General features: G+C 41.4%; 1 protein-coding gene across 8 annotated transcripts in view; it reads right to left on the bottom strand.

The window, feature by feature from the left end:
• The window catches only part of RHCG (Rh family C glycoprotein), a 96,193-nt gene that overhangs the window by 38,127 nt on the left and 34,007 nt on the right, over nt 1-24,059 (bottom strand). The window lies entirely within an intron of this gene.

The raw sequence follows: 24,059 nt of genomic DNA, 5'->3' as shown, positions 1-24,059 counted from the left end.
CAGTTCTGGATTCTGCTCCATCCTGCCCCATCTGATGAAAGCCCCTTCCAACTTTATTCCAGCTTTTCTGAATCAGCCTCCATGTGGACGCTCCTTTCTCATTGCTGCCAGCAGCTTCCCCTCCAATCTCTCTCTTTTTCTCTCTCTCTCCTTTTTTGAATATAATTTATTTAAAAAAAATTTAAATCATGCATATTCACTTGTTCTTCTTTCTTTAAACAGTTTCAGTGGGTATCTCTCTTTGCCCTTGTTCCAAACCTCTCATCCTGGTCTCCAGCTCCCATGTCTGAGCTTCCGTGGTAACTCATCCTGATACTGATTTCTTCAAGGTCTTTGTTTGCTTAGAACACCTTTTAAAACCAGGAAAACCTGGAGAGGGCAGTGGCTTTATCCACATGGACTAATAACCCCTGAATGGGTCTTTTTTTTATCAAATTATGGTCCAAATGTGGCAAGTGGATCAGGACACCCAGGAGGGGTCCTTGGCAGAGGTGAAAGTAGTGAGAAAGATCCCCAAACACATTCCTGCTCCCTTACACTTTTGCTTAAAGTGGCTCCAAGTGCTTAACGATGACCAAGAGACAAAACTAATCACCACATTCTGGAAGATCCAGATCTAAAGCGGAGAGACCAGTTTTTCTTTATTTTTTAAATTTTTGATGATAGAACAAAGAATACTGGATTCAATGCAGCAGAAAAGATCAGGGCTTAAAATAAGGAAAGAACTGCCAAACTGATGGTGAGAACTTCAGAACCTGGGCATGACCCAGGAGAAGTTGGGCCAGCCCCTTCTGGCAAGTTCTGAGCACAAAGACAAGTGCTGATTCAGTTGCATTTTTGGAGTGAATCTAAGCCAAGCCCTGCGGTCAGGACTGTTCCCATTGAAGGGCCAGGTGGGCTGGGTTGCCAGGCAGGCAGTGATGTGAGATGGCCAGGAAGCCTGCCCCAGCCAAAGAAGGTTTCTGGGCAGGGTTGGTTCTGTGGGGCAGGAGGGCTGGTCAGGAGCCTGAAGCTTAAGCTACAACAGACTTACCCATGAGGGTTGAGCTCCTGCTCATTTTCTTTCCTGACCAATTCTTCCTCATCAGGATCCAGCACAGGTACCACCTCCTCTAGGAAGCCCTCCCCTAGGACTCTGAGCTCGCAACAGTGAACTCTGGGACTCAGCTACTTCCTTATACAGACTGTAGGTCCCTTGAGGGGGGACAGTGGGTGATTCATCATTGCATCCCTTGTGCTTGGCAGGTGCTTGGAGATGTAGAGGAAATGAGGGAAAGAGAAAACTAGGGAGGATGAGAGGAAGGGAAAGATAAAGGAACGGAAGAGGGAGAAAGGAAGGAGAGAGAGAGGAAGGAAGAGAGAGGGAGGGAAGAAGGAAGGGAGGAGGACAGGAGCGAGGGACTCCTGTGCTCAGAGATTACACAGATGCCCCAGGCTCACCTCTGTTCAATGGTCAGTGGTTTATCAACAGCAACACTACTCCAGGCTCTGCAGCAGCTGGGACTTGGGCTGCCACATATTTTCCGCCCCGTTCAGGCCCAGCCCAGGGAGAGGCATCAGGCCAGGCCGGTGGTTGCTAAGCATCAGGGCTTGGGACTGTGGCGGGTTGGGATGGGCACAGGCTGACAAGTGAGCAGGGACAGCTCTGAGGGCCAAGAGAGAGCTTGGGAACAGACAGGACTTCTGCAAATTTTTATTAGGTCTAGTTCTTTCTTATTTCTATTTGATTCATGTAATTTCAGAGCTGTGTTCTTAGAGGGAAATGTGCTTTCATTTAATTTTAATGTTTTCCACAAAAAGACAATAGTATATAAAGGAAAGAAAGCTCATGATTACCAATACAAACAAAGGAAAGAATACAAAAATGATCTGAAATCCCAGAGTTAACTATTGTCAACATTTTGCTGCATATCATTCTAGAATTTATATAAATTTATATATTTGTATATTAAAATATATAAAAGATTTTTTAAAAGCAAACAGAAATGGAATCACACTGTACATAGTGGGGTTTTTTTGTTTTTGTTTTTAGTATTTATTTATTTATTTGCTTACTTACTTATTTTGGCTGTTCCTGGTCTTAGTTGTGGCACGTGGACTTAGTTGTGTTATGCAGGCAGGATCTAGTTCCCTGACCAGGGATCGAACCTGGGCCCCCTGCATTGGGCACATGGAGTCTTACCTGCTGGACTGCCAGGGAAATCCCTGTGCATAGTGTTTTGTAACCTCCTTTTTTCCATCTAGAAACGCCCTATGAAAACTTTTCCATATTAGTAAATAAAATTTCACATCATCATAGTGGCTGCAAATAGTTTAGTAAATGAAGATACCCATTTATTTATTTAACCTCTTTGAACATTCAGAGTTTTCCTCCAATTTTTTTTACTGTTAAAAATAAGTTTTGGAAAAACTTAGCCCTAGCAATATCATTTGAAACACACACACACACACACACACACACACACACGTATACTATAAAAGACAGCTGATTTAGAACCACAAGTTTTAGAAATACCTTCTTTAATAATTAGCAGCAGTATCATTCAAGTCCAGCATTGTGGGGAAAACAAGGAATTGGGCAATAGCTGATACTGAGATGATTGATAGCGAGCTCTGGACAGGGAGATGTTTCTTCCTGAAACTGAGGATTTTTTTTTTTTTTTTTTGGCAAAAATAGACCTCTCCAAATATAGTTGTTTGGAACAAGCTGCTGCCTGTAATCATTCCATCTTCCAATCTCTTTTTGTAACTGTGCCCTCTCAGGGCACCTCTGGTAAGTGTTAGTTTGTCAACAAACACTAGGGATCCCTCCCTGTTCCAGGCACTGTGATAGCTTCTGGGGATGGAGCAGTGAACAAGACCCACCAGCATCTTACCCCCGTCAGGCTTAGTGGCAAGGCCTTCAGTAAAGACAGGCTGGGTCTCTAAGAGCCAGGCTCCTCCCCTCCTTCTGTGGCCCTGAACAGCAACTGGGATCAAGGAGTTCCGGGGCACTGACTCCCTGCTACCTCCTCCCTGGGAATGAGAAGATGCTCTCCCAAACAGACCAGGACGTTGGAGTCCCCTGCTTCCTCCTTGCAGCTGCTCCACAATAACCTGCCCCTCCCAGGACACCACTGCACAGTACATACACCTTCAGGCACAGGGTGTTGGTATTGTTCTTGAGATCAGGCAAGTTTCAGATCTGTTTCCATTAGACAAGAAGAGAGCTTAAAGGTCACCTCGTCCAACTAACCTGGCCCACTGAAGATATGATTCCTCTCCAACCCTTTGAAGGACACCTTAGGTGGCAAGAAGCACTTTCCCTCTCAAGGTAGCCCAATTACTGATTAGATACTGCTGTTTAGTAATCGATTCAATCAAATGGTGCATATTGAGTGCTAGGTACTGAGTGCTTACTATGCGCTAAGAAATAAATCAGTGAATAAAACAGACAAAAATCTCTGCTCCTATGAATCTTACCCTCTAATAGCATGGAATGGGAGGACAGACATTAAACAAAAAAGGTAAATCACAGAACGCTAGAAGGTAATAAATGCTACAGCAAAAAACGTTGGGGGAAGAGTGTGCTAAAACAGATCAGGATGGCAAGGATTGGACTGCAATTTTAAATAATGTTAAAACATGACTGTGTTATTAGCTAATAATAACTAATAAGTGTTAACTAATAAATGAGCTTATTAGCAGGTTACAGGATACAAGGTCAATATACAAAAATCAAAATTATTTCTATACATTATCAATAAAGAATTGAAATTGAAAAAGGAAACATTTTAAAGCATTATTTACAGTAGCACCAGAAAACATGAAATACTTAGGTAGAAATGTAACAAAATATGTGCAAGATCTGTGTGCTGAAAGTTATAAAACACTGATGAAAGAAATCAAAGAAAACCTAAAACACGGAGAGGTACATCGTGTTCATGGGTTGGAAGACTCAATAAAATTCTCCCCACAATGATCTGTAGATTCAATGTAATTTTAATAAAAATTCCATCAGAATTTCTTATAGAAATTGACAAGCAGATTTTAAAGCTTATTTGGAAAGGCAAGGGAACTAGAATAGTAGAGCAATTTCAAATTATAACAACAAAATTGGAGAATTCGCAGTAACTAATTTCATGACTTACTCTGAAGCTATAATAACAGTGTAGTACTGGTGAAAAGTTAGTATAGATCAATGGAACAAAATAGAGTCCAGAAATAGACCCAGACATATATGGTCAACTGAATTTTGACAAAAGTGCAAAGGCATTTCAACGAGGAAAGGATAAACTTTTCAATATTGGTACTAGAACAATTGGATATCCATATAAAAATAAAAAACCTCAATCCACACCTCATGTTACTTACAATATTTAACTCAAAATGGATTATAGACTTAAAATGTAAAACCTAAGACTATAAACTTTCTCAAAGAAAATAGGAGGAAATCTTTGCAACTTTGCTTTAAGCAAAGATTTCTTAAATATGATGCTAAAAGCATTACCTATAAATTTTTTTTTGCTAAATTGCACTTCCTCAAAATTAAGAACTGATATTTGAAAGATTCTGTTAAGAGAATGAATAGATAAATGACAGACTAGAAGAAAATATTTGCAAGTTACGTATCTGAAAAGGGACTTGTATCTGAACATGGAAAGAAGTCTCCAAACCCAATAATACAATTCCTCAAAACGATTTAAAAGTCGGACTTCCTAGGTGGCGCAGTGGTCAAGAATCCGCCTGCCAATGCGGGGGACACGGGTTTGATCCCTGCTGCAGGAAGATTCCACATGCTGTGGAGCAACTAAGCCCATCCGCCACAACTATTGAGCCTGTACTCCAGAGCCTGTGAGCCACAACTATTGAGCTCATGTGCCACAATTACTGAAGCCCATGTGCCTAGAGCCTGTGCTCCGCAACAAGAGAAGCCATCGCAATGAGGAGCCCACGCACTGCAACGAAGAGTAGCTCCCACTCACCACAACTAGAGAAAGCCCATGTGCAGCAACAAAAACTCAACATAGCCAAAAATAAAAATAAATAAATAAATAAACAAAAACAAACAAAAAATAGTTTAAAAAAAGATTAAAAGGAGAATTACCATATTAACAAGTAATTCCACCTCTGGGTATATACCCCACAGAAATGACAGCAGGGTCTTGAAAAGGTATTTTGTATACCCATGTTCATAGCAGCGTTATTCATAACAGCCAAAATGTGGAAGCAACCCAGGTGTCCGTTGATGGATGAATGGATAAAAAAAATGTGTATGCGTACAATGGAATACTATTCAGCCTTAGAAAGAAAGAAAATTCTGATACATGCCACAACTTGGATGAACCTTGAGGACATTTTGCTCACTGAAATAAACTGAAATAAATAAAATAAAAGACAAATACTGTACGGTTCCACTTACATGAGGTACCTAGAGTAGTGAAATTCATAGAGAGAGAAAGTAGAATAGGACTTCCCTGGTGGTGCAGTGGTTAAGAATTCACCTGCTAATGCTGGGGACACAGGTTCAAGCCCTAGTCCCGGGAAGATCCCACATGCCAAGGAGCAACTACGCCCATGCACCACAACTACTGAGCCCATGTGCCACAACTACTGAAGCCCATGCCCCTAGAATAGTGGTCGCAAGAGGCTGGGGAAGAGGGAAACAAGGAGTTCGTATTTAATCAGTGCAGAGTTTCAGGGTTTTGTTTTAATATTTATTTATTTTTTAAATTTATTTTGGCTGTGCCTGGTCTTAGTTGCGGCACTCAGGATCCTCCTTACGGCATGTGGATGTCTTAGTTGCTGCATGTGAACTCTTAGTTGCTGCATGCATGCAGGATCTAGTTCTCTGACCAGGGATCGAACCCGGGCCCCCTGAGTTGAGAGTGTGCATTCTTACCCACTGGACCACCAGGGAAGTCCCTAGAGTTTCAGTTTTGCAAGATGAAAAAGTTCTGGAGAAGGCACAACAATATGAATGTACTTAACACTACTGAACTATACACTTAAAATGGTTAAGATGGTAAAAAAATTATTTCTTAAAGCAAAATATAGCAAGAGATACATCTATAAAATGTGCATATTCAGCCCCTAGACACTTAGCAACCTTCGTAAAGCCCTGATTTATACAAACACCACAAATCAGCTGCCCTTGGAGCAAATCCAGACAATTGATGTACACTGTTTGTCTTTCACAGCATCAATACCTAAAAACAGGAGATTTCTTATAAAGTTTCTTTTTTGTTTTTGTTGTTGTTGTTTAGCTTTCTAGCTTCTCTTGAAATACTGGAAGTGGCTCTGCTGACCTCTTATTCTATGTGGCAATAGATTTACCTAAGCGCCCACTCAGTACTCTTCACCGAGTACGTCAATATGTTAGCTGCCTGGTCACTCAGTGTAGGCAGCTGAATTTGCCATCTCTGTTTTGATCTTGACCCCCAGTGGGCTTTGGATCTGTAGCAGGTATTTGTCACTCTTTTTGGTTAACTAGCATTTAAATCTCCTTCCAACGTTTGAGGAAAGTCCTTTCTGATGAGGCATTATAGAAGTGGAAAATTCCAGGTACATTCCCAGTTTTCCTGGAAGTTTGGGAGTCAGGAGCATCAACCTCAGACTTGGAATTGAAAGCAAAGTAGCAGGGATAGCACACAACTCATTTTGGTGATGGGTGGTAGCTGCAGCAGTGACCATATTCAGTCTCTAGGGTTGTCATGGCCACAGCTTTTGTGGTACCTTCAGTGGTGGTGGTCCAGGGACGGTGTCTAGGGCCTGTGATGGTCTTCGCTGGATTAGTCCCATAAGGTGATTTTTTTAAATTTATTTTTTATTTTTTTAAAGAATTTTTATTGACATACGGTTAACATACAATAAACTGCATATATTTAGAGTGTAAAATTTGGTATTTTTTTCTTATCAGTAATCTGTATATGGCAATCCCAATCTCCCAATTCATTCCCCCCCAACCCTCCCCGCTTTCCCCACTTGGTGTCCATATGTTTGTTCTCTACATCTGTGTCTCTATTTCTGCCTTGCAAACAGGTTGATTTGTATCATTTTTCTATATCCCACATGTATGTATTAATATACGATATTTGTTTTTCTCTTTCTGACCCACTTCACTCTGTATGACACTCTCTAGGTCCATCCATGTCTCTACAAATGTCCCAGTTTCATTCCTTTTTACAGCTGAGTAATATTCCATTGTATATATGTACCACACCTTTTTAATCCATTCATCTGTTGATGGACATTTAGGTTGCTTCCACATCCTATTATAAATAGTGCTGCAATGACCATTGGAGTGCATGTGTCTTTTTGAATTATGGTGTTCTCTGGGTATATGCCCAGCAGTGGGATTGCTGGGTCATATAGTAACTCTATTTTTAGTTTTTCAAGGACCCTCCATACTGTTTTCCATAGTGGCTGTATCAATTTACATTCCCACCAGCAGTGCAAGAGGGTTCCCTTTTCTCCACACCCTCTCCAGCATTTACTGTTTGTAGATTTTCTGATGATGCCCATTCTAACCTGTGTGAGGTGATACCTCATTGTAGTTTTGATTTGCACTTCGCTAATAATTAGTGATGTTGAGCAGCTTTTCGTGTGCCTCTTGGCCATCCGTATGTCGTCTTTGGTGAAATGCCTAACTCGGTCTTCTGCCCATTTTTTGATTGGGTTGTTTGTTTTTTTGATATTGAGCTGGATGAACTGTTTATATATTTTGGAGGTTAATCCTTTGTCTGTTGATTTGCTTGCAAATATTTTCTCCCATTCTGAAGGTTGTCTTTTCGTCTTACTTATGGTTTCCTTTGCTGTGCAGAAGCTTTGACGTTTCATTAGGTCCCACTTATTTATTTTTGTTTTTATTTCCATTACTCTAGGGGCTGGATCAAAAAAGATCTTGCTGTGATTTATGTCGAAGAGTGTCCTTCCTATATTTTTCTCTAGGTGTTTTATAGTGTCTGGCCCTACATTTAGGTCTTTAATCCATTTTGAGTTTATTTTTGTGTATGGTGTTAGGGAGTGTTCTAATTTCATTCTTTTACATGTAGCTGTCCAGTTTTCCCAGCACCACTTATTGAAGAGGCTGCCTTTTCTCCATTGTATATCCTTGCCTCCTTTGTCATAGATTAGTTGACCATAGTTTATCTCTGGGCTTTCTGTCCTGTTCCATTGATCTATATTTCTGTTTTTGTGCCAGTACCATACTGTCTTGATCACTGTAGCCTTGCAGTATAGTTTGAAGTCAGGAAGCCTGATTCCACCAACTCCGTCTTTCCTTCTCAAGATTGCTTTGCCTATTCGGGGTCTTTTGTGTTTCCATACAAATCATAAAATTTCTTGTTCTAGTTCAGTGAAAAATGCCATTGGTAATTTGATAGGGATTGCATTGAATCTGTAAATTGCTTTGGGTAGGATAGTCATTTTCACAATGTTGATTCTTCCAATCCAAGAACATGGTATATCTCTTCATCTGTTTGTGTCCTCTTTGATTTCTTTCATTAGTGTCTTATAGTTTTCTGAGTACAGGTCTTTTTACCTCAGTTAGGTTTATTCCTAGGTATTTTATTATTTTTGTTGCAATGGTGAATGGGATTGTTTCCTTAATGTCTCTTTCTGATCTTTCATTGTTAGTGTATAGAAATGCAAGAGATTTCTCTGTGTTAATTTTGTATCCTGCAACTTTAACAGATTCATTGATTAGCTCAAGTAGTTTTCTGGTGGCATCTTTAGGATTTTCTATGTACAGTATCATGTCATCCGCGAACAGTGACAATTTTACTTCTTCTTTTCCAATTTGGATTCCTTTTATTTCTTTTTCTTCTCTGAATGCTGTGGCAAGGACTTCCAAAACTATGTTGAATAGTAGTGGTGAGAGTGGACATCCTTGTCTTGTTCCTGATCTTAGAGGGAATGCTTCCAGTTTTTCACCATTGAGAAGGATGTTTGCTGTGGGTTTGTCATATATGGCCTTTGTTATGTTGAGGTAGGTTCCCTTTATGCCCACCTTCTGGAGAGTTTTTATCAGAAATGGGTGTTGAATTTTGTCAAAAGCTTTTTCTGCATCTATTGAGATGATCATATGGTTTTTATCCTTCAATTTGTTGATACGATGTATCACATTGATTGATTTGCGTATATTGAAGAATCCTTGCATTCCAGGGATAAACCCCACTTGATCATGATGTATTATCCTTTGAATGTGTTGTTGGATTCTGCTGGCTAGTATTTTGTTGAGGATTTTTGCATCTAAATTCATCAGTGATATTGGTCTGTAGTTTCCTTTTTTTGTAGTATCTTTGTCTTGTTTTGGTACCAGGGTGATGGTGGCCTCATAAAATGAGTTTGGGAGTGTTCCTTCCTCTGCAATGTTTTGGAAGAGTTTGAGAAGGATGGGTGTTAGCTCTTCTCTAAATGTTTGATAAAATTGACCTGTGAAGCCATCTGGTCCTGGACTTTCGTTTGTTGGGAGATTTTTAATCACAGTTTCAATTTCATTACTTGTGATTGGTCTGTTCATATTTTCTATTTCTTCCTGATTCAGTCTTGGAAGCTTATACCTTTCTAAGAATCTGTCCATTTCATCCAGGTTGTCCATTTTATTGGCATATAATTGCTTGTAGTAGTCTCTTATGGTGCTTTTTATTTCTGCAGTGTCCATTGTAACCGCTCCTGTTTCATTTCTAATTTTATTGATTTGAATCCTCTCCCTCTTTTTCTTGATGAGTCTTGCTAGATGTTTATCAATTTTATTTATCTTCTCAAAGAACCAGCTTTTAGTTTTATTGATTTTTGTTATTGTTTTCTTTGTTTCTATTTCATTTATTTCTGCTCTGATCTTTATGGTTTCTCTCCCTCTACTACCTTTGGGTTTTGTTTGCTTTTCTTTCTTTAGTTTCTTTAGGTGTAGGGTTAGATTGTTTATTTGGGATTTTTCTTGTTTCTTGAGGTAGGATTGTATTGCTATAAACTTCCCTCTCAGAACTGCTTTTGCTGCATCCCACAGGTTTTGGATCATTGTGTTTTCATTGTCATTTGTCTCTAGATTTTTTTTATTTCCTCTTTGATTTCTTCAGGGATCTCTTGGTTTAGTAGCATAATGTTTAGCCTCCATGTGTTTGTGTTTTTTTACAGTTTTTTTCTTATAATTAATTTCTAATCTCATAACGTTGTGGTCAGAAAAGATGCTTGATACGATTTCAATTTTCTTAAATTGACCAAGGCTTGATTTGTGACCCAAAATGTGATCTATCCTGGAGAATGTTCCATGTGCACTTGAGAAGAATGTGTAATCTGCTGTTTTAGGATGTAATGTCCTATAGATATCTATTAAATCAGGCTGGTTTATTGTGTCATTTAAAGCTTGTGTTTCCTTATGAATTTTCTGTCTGGATGATCTGTCCATTGGTGTAAGTGGGGTGTTAAAGTCCCCCACTATGATTGTGTTACTGTTGACCTCCTCTTTCATAGTTGTTAGCATTTGCCTTATGTATTGAGGGGCTCCTATATTGGGTGCATATATATTTATAATTGTTATCTCTTCTTCTTGGATTGATCCCTTGATCTTTATGTAGTGTCTTTTCTTGTCTCTTGTAACATTTTTTATTTTAAAGTCTATTTTATCTGATATGAGTATTGCTACTCCAGCTTTCTTTTGATTTCCATTTGCATGGAATATCTTTTTCCATCCCCTCACTTTCAGTCTGTATGTGTCCCTAGGTCTGAAGTGGGTGTCTTGTAGACAGCATATATATGGGTCTTGTTATGGTATCCATTCAGCCTGTCTGTGTCTTTTGATTGGTGCATTTAGTCCATTTACATTCAAGGTAATTATCGATATGTATGTTCCTATTACCATTTTCTTAATTGTTTTGTTTTTGTTTTTGTAGGTCCTTTTCTTCTCTTATGTTTTCAGCTTAGAGAAGTTCCTTTAGCATTTGTTGTAGGGCTGGCTTGGTGGTGCTGAATTCTCTTAGCTATTGCTTGTCTGTAAAGCTTTTGATTTCTCCGTTGACTCTGAATGAGATCCTTGCTGGGTAGAGCATTCTTGGTTGTAGTTTCTTCCCTTTCATCACTTTAAATATATCATGCCACTCCCTTCTGGCTTGCAGAGTTTCTGCTGAGAAATCAGCTGTTAACCTTATGGGAGTTCCCTTGTATGTTATTTGTCATTTTTCCCTTGGTGCTTTTAATAACTTTTCTCTGCCTTTAATTTTATATTTTTGTCAGTTTTTGTTGTGGCATGTTTCTCCTTGGGTTTATCCTGCCTGGGACTCTCTGTGCTTCCTGGACTTGGATGGTTATTTCCTTTCCCATGTTAGGGATGTTTTTGACAATAATCTCTTCCAATATTTTCTTGGGTTCTTTCTCTCTCTTTTCTCCTTCTGGGACCCCTATAATGTGAATGTTGCTGAGTTTAATGTTGTCCCACAGGTCTCTTAGGCTGTCTTCAGTTCTTTTCATTCTTTTTTTCCTTATTCTTTTCTGCATCAGTGATTATCACCATTCTGTCTTGCAGGTCACTTATTCGCCCTTCAGCCTCAGTTAATCTGCTATTGGTTCCTTTTAGTGTATTTTTCATTTCAGTTATTTTGTTGCATATCTCTTTGTTTGTTCTTTAATTCTTCTAGGTCTTTGGTAACCTTTTCATCCAAATTTTGATCTTTGCATGCAGTCTTTTTTCAAAGTCCTGGATCATCTTCACCATCATTATTCTGAATTCTTTTTCTGGAAGGGTGACTCTCTCCTCTTCATTTAGTTGTTTTTCTGGGGTTTTATCTTGTCCCTTCATCTGGTACAACGTCCTCTGCCTTTTCATTTTCTCTGTCTTTCTGTGGCTGTGGTTTTCGGTTCTACAGAACAAAATACTGCTGATACTGCTTGATCCTGCTGTCTGCCCTCTTGTGGAGGAAGCTATCTAGCAGGCTTGCGCATGCTTTCTGATGGGAGGGACTGATGGTGGGTTGGGCTGGGTGGACAGAGCTCAGTAAAACTTTAATCTGCTTGTCTGCCAATGGGTGGGGCTGTGTTCACACCTTGTTGGTTGTTTGGCCTGAGGCTACCCAGCACTGGAGCTTACAGGCTCTTTGGTGGGGCTAATAGCAGACTCTGGGAGGGCTGACGCCAATGAGCACTTCCCAGAACCCCTGCCACCAGTGTCGCTGTCCCCTCAGTGAGCCACAGCTGCCCCCCACCTCTGCAGGCAACCCTCCAACACCAACAGGTAGGTCTGGTTCAGTCTCCTATGGGGTCACTGCTCCTTCCCCCGGGTCCTGGTGAGCACACTATTTTTTGTGTGCCTTCCAAGAGTGGAGTCTCTGTTTCTTCCATTCTTGTGGAGATCCTGCAATCAAATCCCATTGGCTTTCAAAGTCTGATTCTCTGGGGATTCCTCCTCCCGTTGCCAGACCCCCAGGTTGGGAAGCCTGACGTGGGGCTCAGAACCCTCACTTTAGTGGGTGAACTTTGGTGGTATAACTGTTTTCTGGTTTGTGAGTGGCCCACCCAGCATTTATGGGATTTGATTTTAACGTGATTGCACCCCACCTACCATCTCATTGCAGCTTCTCCTTTGTCTCTGGATGTAGGGTGCCTTTTTTGGTGAGTTCCAGTGTCTTTCTGTTGATGATTGTTCAGCAGTTAGTTGTAATTCCGGTGCTCTTGCAGGAGGGAGTGAGCGCACATCCTCCTACTCTGCCATCTTGAACTGTCTCCCCCATAATGTGATTTTGGTCATTGATCCTGTGAAGTCCCCAAGTCTGATTCTCTAACCCCACATGAGGAAGTGTTTCTTCCTTCCTTCTTTCCTTCCTTCCAATTCTGAGATCTACCCAAAAACATGTAAATAAATTCCTTTCTTGCCTAACTCAATTGGAGTCAAAGGCAATGGCTGATCTAGTAGCTGGGACTTATTAAAAGAGAAGTCCTTAGGAATTCTGGGTTAGGACTTAGCGCTTTCACTGCCAGGCCCAGGTTAGATTCCTGGTTGGGGACAAGGGTCCCAAAAGCTGCATAGTGTGGCAAAAAAAAAAAAAAAAAAGAGTGAGAGAGAGAGAGACAGAGAAGTCCCTGAGAGAAGACCCCATGGACAGGCTCTATTAAATAACCTTCCTCCCCATAGCCTGGTTGTTTAGCTTTTCTTGGATCCCCTCACATATAAAATCTGTAGAATAACTTATTTTCCCCCAGTTCCTTGACATAATTTGAATGGATCTCATTTTCCTAAAAGGAAAAGCATTCTATGCAAACAGAATCCTTCTAAGGGAACAATTCAAATGAAAAAAAGACCAAACAAGGCTGTCCACTGCAGTGTTACTTCTAATAGTGGAAAACTGGGAGGCAACTAAGTGTCCAACAATGAGTGACTGATTAAATAAATCCTGATGTGTTCTCCAGGTGAAATATTACAAAGACCATTTTAATGGTCTCTGGCAGCAAAGAAATGTTTATGAAACAATGTGAAATGAAACATGTAACACTTGTTGACAAAATATGGAATTATATATTCCTATGCTGAAGACTGGAAACTATAAAAAAATAAAAACAGCCTTGTCAGAGTGGTGGAATTTTAAAAAATCTCCTTTTAAAGTTGTTTTTGACAATAAATTCTTAAAAGGAAAACAAAGTTTCTTACCACTAGATCTGTCCTGCAGGAAATGCTAAAGCAAAAGTCCTTCAGATTGAAATGAAAGGTCATTAGATAGTAATCTGAAACCATATGAAAAAATAAGATCTCCAAGGTAAATACACATATAATACAATTATAAAACCTAGAATTATTATGATTTTGGTTTGTAACTCCACTTTTTTGTTTTCTATATGATTTAAGAGACTAGTACATTAAAAAAAAATTATGTCTATTGTTTTAGACACAAAAAATTGATGTTAGTTTTCTAGCATGAATAACTGAAATACAAAAGACAGTAATGCAAGAAATGAGGGCCAAAAGAATCAAAAGGCATATAGAAAACAAATAGCCAAATAACAAAAGTAAGTCCCTCCTTAGCAGTAATTTCTTTACATGTAAATGGATTAAACTCTCCAATCAAAAGACAGAGATTGGCAGAGATGGTTTTTTTAAAAAAATGATCCAATTATATGCTGTCTACTAGAGACTCACTTTAGATCCAAAAACACAAGTAGGTTGAAAGTGAAAGGATGGGGACTTCCCTGGTGGCGCAGTGGTTAAGAATCCACTTGCCAATGCAGGGGACACAGGTTCAATCCCTGGTTCGGGAAGATCCCACATGCCATGGAGCAACTAAGCCCATGCACCACAACTACTGAGCCTGTGCTCTAAAGCCTGTGAGCCACAACAACTGAAGCCTGTGCACCTAGAGCCTGTGCTCTGCAACAAGAGAAGCCACCTCAATGAGAAGCCTGTGCACCACAAGAAAGAGTAGTCCCCACTCTCCACAACTAGAGAAAGCCTGTGCACAGCAACGAAGACCCAATACAGCTGATGAATGAATGAATGAATAAATAAATAAATAAATAAATAAATAAATAAATTTTTAAGAATTACAACTCAAAAAAAAAAAAAAAAAGAGGTGAAAGAATGGAAAAAGATATCCCATGCAAATAGTAACCAAAAAAGAGCAGGGGTAGTTATACTACTATCAGACAAAATAGGCTTTAAGTCAAAAGAGATTATAAAAGGCAAAAAAGGAATTATTTATCAATAAAAGGTTTAATATAGCAAGAAGATACAATAATTATAAACATATACACATCTAATAACAGACCATCAAAATATATGAAGCAATGGAATATATTCAAGCTTACAAAGGAAGAAAATTCTGACATATGACACATGGATGAATCTTGAAGATATTATGCTAAGTAAAATAAGCCAGACACAAAAGAACAAGTACTATATGATTTAACTTGTATGAGGTACCTAAAATAGGCAAATTCATAGAGACAGAAAGTAGAATCATGGTTGCTGAGGGCTTGGAGAAGGGAGGAATGAGGGGTTATTGTTTACTGGGTACAGATTTTTAGTTTGAGAAGATGAAAAACATTCTGGAGATGGATGGTGGTAATGGCTGTATAACAATGTGAATGTGCTTAATACTACTGAGTTGTACACATAAAAGTGGTTAAAATGTTAAAACTTACATTATGTATATTTTAATCACAATCAAAACTAAAATTTAAAACCTATGGGAGCATATACACGGCACTATTAAGATGCGTATCTGGAGTGGAGTTGGGGAATAAAGTAAGAAGTAGGTGGATAGGGAACGATAGTGGGAGGGAGACTTTCACTGCGTTCCTTTTATTACTTTTTCGATGAGTGTATTGCCTATTCAAAACATTAAAAATAGAATAAAATTTTTTAAAAGAGAAAGTTCTTTCTGATATTGAGCAAAACGATGACCTACAACCGTGCTGAACAAATGTGACAGCATTTTAAGTCCTTAAGATAGTATTCTGCTTCCTCTGAGCATCTTCTTCACTCTCTGTTTCTCCTTCTCAGCACTGGGGGCACTGATCGCTGCAGAGGGGTGGCTGAATTGGTGGGCTCTCTGGTGGACACTTGTGGTTTGGTGATCTCCAGCACCTACTCCCCACTGTCCTATAGCACCCTACATCTCCTTTAGAGAATCTCCCCCTGTGTACAGTCTCTGTGGAGGATAGCCCAACTTTCCACTATGAAAGGAGAAGGTACCAATGAGTCTTCTCTGTCTACACTGGCCCAATCAGGAGGAAAGCATGTGACTCAACCCATCAACTCAGCTTTCCTGGGCTTTGCTCTTCAGAGGGCTGCAAGGAAGCTGAGTGCCTAGTGGTCATAAATATTTATTCTGGCAATGGTGGGCTAGACTATTTAGACTGTACTTTTGTTCCTCCTTTAGGTGGGTACCTACTGCCCAGGCCTCCAGACTTCCTTGGTTCTGGCCTATTTGCCAATCCTAGGTTTCCAGCCTCCATCAATTCTATGAACTCTAAAGGTATCCCCCCCCCCTTTTTTTTTTGCCTACGCTAACCAGAGCCAGCTTCTGTAGTTTATGACTTAGCCCCAATTTACATATGAATTGGGGGGAATGTGACAGATTGCATTTTCCCAAGATGGCCTCGTCAATTTCTCCCATCCCACAAGCTGACCAACAACAACCTCTTTCATGAAGGGGTGGGGTCTATGGCCCCTCCTCTTGAATCTGGGCAGGCTTCCACAGATAGAGTATGGCAGAAGGGATGCTATGTGACTTCTAAAACTTGGTCATAAGAAGCCAGGCAGTTTTGGCCTGGTCCCCTTGAGATGCTGGCTCTGGTGATGAAGTCAGTCCCTGTGTAAGAAATCCAACTACCCTGTTGCAGGATAGACATGTGTAGTTAGTCTGGTTGACAGCTGATGGAGCTCCCAGCCAACAGCCAGCATCAGCCGCTAGCTGAGTAAGAGAGTCATCTTGGACCTCCAGCCCAGCCGAGCCTTCAGATGATGACAGCTCCATTCAACAAACTGCCTGGGAGACCCCCAGCAGGAACTGCCTACTTGAGCCTTCTCACATTTCTGCCCCAAAAACATATGAGAAAAAAAATCGTTTTGAGCTGCTAAGTTTGGAGATCATTTATTATGTAGCAATACAGACTAGAAACTCTGGCTTGCTTTTTTATCTTGCCCCAGAGAAAATTGTATATTCTCAGCAAAGAGAAAGATAACAGGATAAAAGGCAATGAAACCTGCATTTATTGATTCCTGCCACAGGAGAGATCCTTTTCATAAACCACCTCCTATAACCCTCATGATTCTATGAGCTGAGGGCAATTATCCCCTGGTCAAAAAGAGGAAATTGGGGTTAGTTAAGATAAGAAGGGGGTTAGGGGATAAGAAGGGTTAGTTAAGTGTCAGACTGCAGAGCTGGTGTTCTTTTTGCTGGAGCAAAGCACCTGAAAGCAAGACTAAAGGAGCGAGTAGGAAAAAAATTAAATTTAACAACATGATGTTGTGGGAATAAAGATTACTAAAGCTGTGTGGTCATTTTTCAGGGATTCAAGGGCCCAGAAGTCTTCACCCCACGCATCAGCCAGTGACAAGTGGAATATGTAGTCCATGAAGTGGGGCTGAGAGGTTTCACAGACCCTTCCAGTTACAGAAAGTTTTAGGGAGTGACCTTCTGTGCCTTCACACTTGTCTGTTCATTACCACCTCTGGTTCTCAGACAACTCTGTTAAGGCCCTCCAGCAGATGGTTAATTTTAAGACGGAAAGGGTGATGCATTAACATTAAGATGGGGGAATATGAGGCTTAGTTATACCTTGGTGAGTTCCTGCTATGAGCTGGGCACTTTATGAACCCTATCCTAATCCTACAATGGTGACATCTTATCTGCCATGACAGGTGGAGACTCAATTTGCAGGTGATTGAGTTGTTTGCCCCAAACATCACACAATAAGGAAGTGCAGGCTAAAGAAGGGTCCCCTTGGGGTAGGGAGTAGGGGAGGAGAAGGTGGCTGCCAGGCAGCGAGGCCCTGTTGGCACAGAGTCCTGGGCAGAGACACCAGTCCAGGGCCCCTGTGAGCTATGGGCACAGAGAGCAGGACCTGGAGGAAGAGCTAGCAGAATTTGGGGTCCCAAGAGGCCGTAGAGTCAAAGATGCTAGGGAAGGGGCAATGTCCCCATCAACCTATTGTTGGGCCAGAACCCCCAGGGACCCACATTTCGCATTCCTTAACTCCCCAGCTAGAAGAGGCCTCTCTGATCTAATCCCTTCAATTCAGAGATGAGGCAGCTGCAGCCAGAGAGGACTTGCCCAAGGTCCCCCATCCTGTCAGCAGTAGGGCAGGACAAGAGTCCATATTTCTTACTCCTGGACCAGTGCTCTTTCAGAGTCACCTTCCCTTGGTTCTGGAGATCAAACTTGGGCTATAGCTAAGGTGACCCGTGTTATCATCCAAACCAGAGTGAGAGGTGGCATTATTAATCATTACACCAGGACAGCAGGTGTAAACAGGACTGCCCCAGGCAAGAGGGACATATGATCAGCCTAGCATGACAGCTGAGTACCATGCACTTACCCTCCAGGAAAGCTTCTTTGTAGCCTTATGGCTGAAGGGACCTGAAAACTCTTCACCACACTTCATACCTAGTGAGGGGCCAGAGGACCAAGCAGCCTTGAGGGTCTGGCCTTCCCAGGGATTATTAGAGTGCACCAGGACTGCCTGCTGCTCCCTAACTGGCCTCCCTCCCACCTGGAGCTGTGTATGCATAAATAGAGGCCCCATTTGTACTGTCCCCACCTAGCAGACGGTAAGTGTCCTGCCCAGGCCAGCAGAGCTCCGGTTTTGGGTGCTTCCCTCTGGGTGATGCCCATTGAACCAAAGCCCTTCTCACTGCAGAGCTGTGAACATGGGGCCCTCCGGTGGGGCCCGGGGCAGTGGAGGAAGGGTCTCTCCTGGCCTGGTAGCCAGGTCACAGTAGAAACTTTAGGACTGAGGAGCACACCTGAGTGTCTCGGGCTAGCTATGCTGTTTCCCTCCCTCTTTCTTGCACCTCTGCCTTCCTTCTGATAGTCACAAGCTTCTCAAAGTTTATTGTGCACACAAAATGCCTTGTTAAGATGCAGATTCTGATTCGGCAGGCCTGGAACAGAGCCTGAGTTGCTGTTTCTCTAACAAATCCCAGGTGATGCCCATGCTCCTGGTCCAGGAACCACTTTGAATAGCAAGGTCATAGATGTCCTCCTGCCCAGTCCTTTCTCCACATTCATGTGGCTACTCCTTCTTTAGATATCAGTGCAAATGAGCCTCCTCAGAAAGGCCCTCCCTGACCAGCACCTAAATGAGGCCCTTCCTGTGACCCTCTCACAGCATCCTGGTCACTTCCTTCAGAGCAGCAATCAAACTTTGTCATTGGTCTATGTGTTTGCTACCGATTGTGGGCGATTGTTACAGTCTGTCCCCAGATGATCACGTCTCTCCATACCCACATTCTTGGGAAGCCTCTCATCATAATGATTCTGGGCTTGGCCATGCAATTTGCTTAGGCCAATGGCACATTAGCATGATGATGCAATCACAGGCTTGAAAAGCACATGAGCGTTGGGCTTGCCTTCTTCAAACACTGCTGTCAAGTGAAGAAGCCCGGGCTAGCCTGATGGAGTGCCCGGGCTAGCCTGCTGGAGTACCCTGGCCCAGCCAACCACAGCTGCCAGACCTGGGAGAAAGGCCACCCTAGATCAACCAGCCCCAGCTGTACCACAAGTTGACTGAAGCCACATGAGTGAGTCCAGAAGAATAACTCAGCTGAGCCCAGCCCACATTGCTGACTCACACAATGAATCAGCAAATAAAATGGTTGTTGTTTTTAAGTCACTGAGTTTGAGTGTGGTTTGTTACACAGCATAAGATAACTGATACACTCATTTCATGTCTCCATTAGGGCTGGGACTAGGTCTATTTTGTTTGGTACTGTATACCCACTACTTTGATTCATGACTGAATGAACTAACCAGGATCTGTCTGATTCTAAAGCCCATGAGTTTCTGCCCACCACTTTGCTCCCAGACAAAGTGCTCATCTTGGGATTAGTGAGTTCAAGGATAGAACATGTAATCTAGCCTAGGCCAATCAGTGCTTTCCAGTTCACAGTGACTGACTAACGGATGTACACTTGTGACCTAAGCTCATGCAATCAGATTGAGACTCAGGACGTTTGCTGAGAATGCTGGGGAAAACGCTTTCTCTTCCCCAGTCAATATAAAGGAGAAAATACAGTTAGGGGTGATTTTTGAAATCTGAGCAATCAGAACAAGCCTATGCAGGAAGCAAGGATTTAAAGGCTCCTGGCTATGCTAGGTGTTAGCACTTCAGTTGCATTTTAGGGAGGTCCAGGGTGGCTAGGCATATTATTCAGGGTTCTCCAGAGGAAAAGACCCAATAGGGTACATGAATATACATGAAGAGATTTATCACAGATTATGATTATGGAGATTATGATTATGAGGATTGTGAAAATGGAGGCTGAGAAGTCCCATGCTCTACCATCTGCAAACTGGAGACCCAGGAAAGCCAGTAGTGTAATTCTAGTCTGAGTCCTAAGGGCTGAGAATGAGAGAGCCAACACAGTAAATCCCCTACATACGAACCTTCAAGTTGCAAACTTTCAAAGATGCGAACATGTGTCCACATATCCAATCATGTAAGTTAGTTCACATGTCTGGCATTATCTGCAAAAGTTGGGTACCTAGACTAACTTTGTTGGACTTACGAACAAACTGGACTTACGAACACGCTCTTGGAACTTGTTCATATGTAGGGGACTTACTATAGTATAAATTCCAGTCCAAGAACAGGAGAAAACTGATGTTCCAGCTCAAGCGGGCAAATAGGAAGCAAAAGGGGTGAATTCCTCCTTCTGCCATCTTTTTGCTCTATTTAGGCCTTCAGTGGATTGGATGATGCCCACCCACATTAGGGGGAGGGAAATCAACTTTACTGAGTTCACCATTTAAATCCTAATCTCATCTGGAAACACTCATAAATAATGTTTAATCCGGGCACCTCTTGGTCCAGTTAATTTGAACGTAAAATTAACCACCATACTAGGGGATACTCAGATGGCTTGGGATGGTGTCTATTTACCAGTGAGTATAGAAATCTTCCAACATTACAACTATCTGTATCAATGTAACAGCACACTGTTACTTTCAATGTTGTCAGTTCTGAGAGCTTTTGGATCTGTCTGAGCAGGGAGCCAACACCCAGGAAGTGATCCCGAGAAATATAGAGAAAGAAACCAGGCCTGTTCAGAGCACTTAAGTCCTAGGTAAAGGCTTGTCTAATGCTAAAACTACTGCTGATCTTTTTGGACACAGGAACCCAGAAATGTAATTTTGTTTTAGCCAGTAGGGTTGGAGTTTCTGTTGCTTGCAGTTGTTGGGATCCTAACTGACAGACCTTTCTTCTGGTAACACAATGCTCTTTGCAGGTCAACCAGATGATCCAATCCAGATACTTTAAAATTAACGCAAGTTTAAACCAGACCAACAGGGGATGAATATCAGGGCTAACACACCACTCCCTGCAGTCACCTTTACTCTACTGTGCTTCTCCAAAAGAAGTGCTGTAGAAAACTCAGCACCAAGTCTATTGTAAAGCTGGTATTGAAGGGGTGGCTCCCTACCTTACACAGGGTCATCCTGATCTTTTAGCTATGCCTCTCCTAAGCAGTGGATTCATTTTTTACCACATGGACATTATGAAGTATGTAAGTAACTAGTTGTCCCTTTTTCTCTTGCCTGCCAGGAAACCCAACACTTGCCGCAAAAATATAGAGCTCCATAGTGGTTTTTCTTTTTTTAAAAAGTAGCAAAAATATAAAACTTCATAGTGTTTTTTTAAAAAAATAGTAGTCCTTTTCCTGGATTAACTTTATGTCCTTATCCTTGTTTTTCTCATCACATCCTTACATACTTTTTATTTATATAATCTTGCTGCATTTCCTGTACACCTGTATGGAAATAGGAATTATCAATCTAAAAAAATCACTTTGATTTAGGTTTGATTAAAATGAAAAGACACTAAAGGGAAGAGTACTGTTACATCAATTACTTTAAATTTTAGTAAAGGAAAGGGAAGGGGGGGTGGAAGAATATTTAAATCCCTGGGATCTCAAGAGCATAGGGAATCAAGATACCCCACAGGTGGGAGAAAACTCCTGTTTACATTCTAACCTGTGTCTCATTTACTCTTGAGCAAACTAATATAGAGTTTCTCCTGAAATGGTTATTTAGTGTTAAGTACAGCCTCTCCACACTGGGGAAGCCCTGAAACAATGTATTATTCATTTAACATATAAAATGTTTGTGGAAAGAACTGGAATTTGCTAACTTAGGCTATAAATGAACCAACTATAGGCCCTTCTGTTAGAAAAATACAGACCCCTGGGTGTATGTCCTCCCTTTATTGTCTGTGTAAGAAAACAAAGACAGAAAGAAAGCAAGAAAGGAAGAAAGGAAGGGTAGCTCTAGCTGATTCAAACTCAAACACAACATAGAACTTGGGTTCTCCAATAATCTTAAACTAATTTAAGACCTTTCTGACCTAATACAAATAAGTAAAAAACAAGCTAATATTAATTAAATGAGTGCTCTTGGATGGTATAGAACATGTTGAACAGTTGAGGAAAATGGGCAGGAAAATCATGGAAGGGGAATCCATGACGTGCTCTAGAAGGAAGTGTTTTCTGGGGGTTGGACAGGACTTGACACAAGGGAAGTGAAGAGAAGGGAAAGGAAAAGGGAGTCAGGGAGGATGAGGTTAGAATGTCAGAATCAGGACAGGGAACAGGAACATTCCAGGTGGTAGCTCCAAAAGGCAGCATCATGCAGAGAGGTGAACCTTCCAAGTGCCACTTACACAGAGTGACGCCTTTGAAGTAATGGCTAATGTGGCCTCTGTTTTCATGTGGGGCCCTTCTGAAGCATCCCTGGCATTTGAAAAAAAGATTTCATAATCCCCCATCCTGCCTGTGACTTAAATTGGCTGAGCCTGCTTGCTTCCACCTTAAGGTGGGTTTCCCAATGTGTCACATCCAAAGGAAACACCAGTGCTACTTTGAATGTCTTGTTTATGCATTTCCTGGGCTTGGGGTAGGGACGCAAAGGAGAAATCATCTCCACCAATGTCAGCCCAAATCCTCTTACCCATTTCTGTTCCTAGACATTCACTTCTCAAGGCAGCTTCAATTTCTTTTTTTTTTTTTTAAAGTTATGTTTATACTGTAGTCTCTCTTTTCTTTTTAAATATATAAATGTATTTATTTATTTTCGGCTGTGTTGGGTGTTTATTGCTGTGTTGCTGTGTGCCGGACTTTCTCAGGTTGCAGGGCGAGCAGGAGCTACTGTTTGTTGTGGTGCATGGGCTTCTCACTGCAGTGGCTTCTCTTGTTGCAGAGCACGGGTTCTAGGTGTGCAGGCTTCAGTAATTGTGGCATGTGGGTTCAGTAGTTGTGGCATGCAGGCTCTAGAGCACAGGCTCAGTAGTTGTGGTGCATGGGCCAAGTTGCTCCTTGGCATGTGGGATCTTCCTAGACCAGGGATAGAACCTGTGTCCCCTGCATTGGCAGGTGGATTCTTAACCACTGAGCCACAAGGGAAGTCCTCCTTTTTTTTTTTTTTTCAATTGCAAAACCCGTTCTTTTTTGCATGTGCAATTACAGAAAGCTAGCTTTTTTAAAAAAAATTTTTTTTTTCTTCAGAATTCTGACCCTGAGGAACAAGTCCTACTAGGAGAGTTTGATTTTCTCTCCCTGCGCCTTGAGACCAGGGCTATCCGGAACACTTACCTTATCTAGACCATCTCTAATTTGTGAAACGGAGGGAAAAAAAACAGGGAATGAGGCCTTTAAACTTTTTTCTTACTCCAACTCTTATTTATAAACTAGTGAGTTTTATATTGCAATATCTGATTCATGATGACTAAGTTTAGAAAATGAAGCCAGATCTCTTGTTGTTTCTGTCTGTTACCAAGTCCAAGCTTGCCCTGCTCACCACACAACAGGCCAATGAATCAGAGATGAGATGTTGAGGCAAGGAATACGACTTTATTCAGAAAGCTGGCAGACTGAGAAGATGGCAGAGTAGTGTCTCTGAAATACCATCTCATTGAGGTCTGGATGCCAGTTTCTTTTATAGAATCAGAGAGGGAGAGGCTGTGAGGAAGTAAAGTAAAAAGGTAGAAGAGAGAGGGAGAAGTGGCGGGGAAGTAAAGTTAAAGGGCCATCAGTCTTGCAAAGCATCTCCGGGAATGACCAGCCTCGCTCAGTGAGGGGATGTGTTAATTTCTTCTTTCTTGCAGCCATTCACAGGTGGGCAGGGCAGATTGTCTGCCTGTGAGCTGAACAGAGGCACCTTAGTTTAACATTCGGGCAGAGGGGCAGGGTTCCCTGAGGCAGGCCATCATGTATGAATATAATAACAAAAGCAGCAAAAAGCAAAGGTTAAAGTCAAAGAGACAGATTGAACATAGAGTCCGATTTAGCTCTTCCCTGTTACATGTCTGGATATGTGGATAATATTGCTGAGGTTAATTTGTAAATTATATGGAATTCCTGAAGATCTGATATGTCCTGG

Source organism: Hippopotamus amphibius, chromosome 2 (assembly GCF_030028045.1).
Source record: "Hippopotamus amphibius kiboko isolate mHipAmp2 chromosome 2, mHipAmp2.hap2, whole genome shotgun sequence".
NCBI classification, from domain to species: Eukaryota; Metazoa; Chordata; class Mammalia; order Artiodactyla; family Hippopotamidae; genus Hippopotamus; species Hippopotamus amphibius.
The sequence above is the reverse complement of the archived record's forward strand: the minus strand, read 5'-3'. Positions and strand labels throughout refer to the sequence as shown.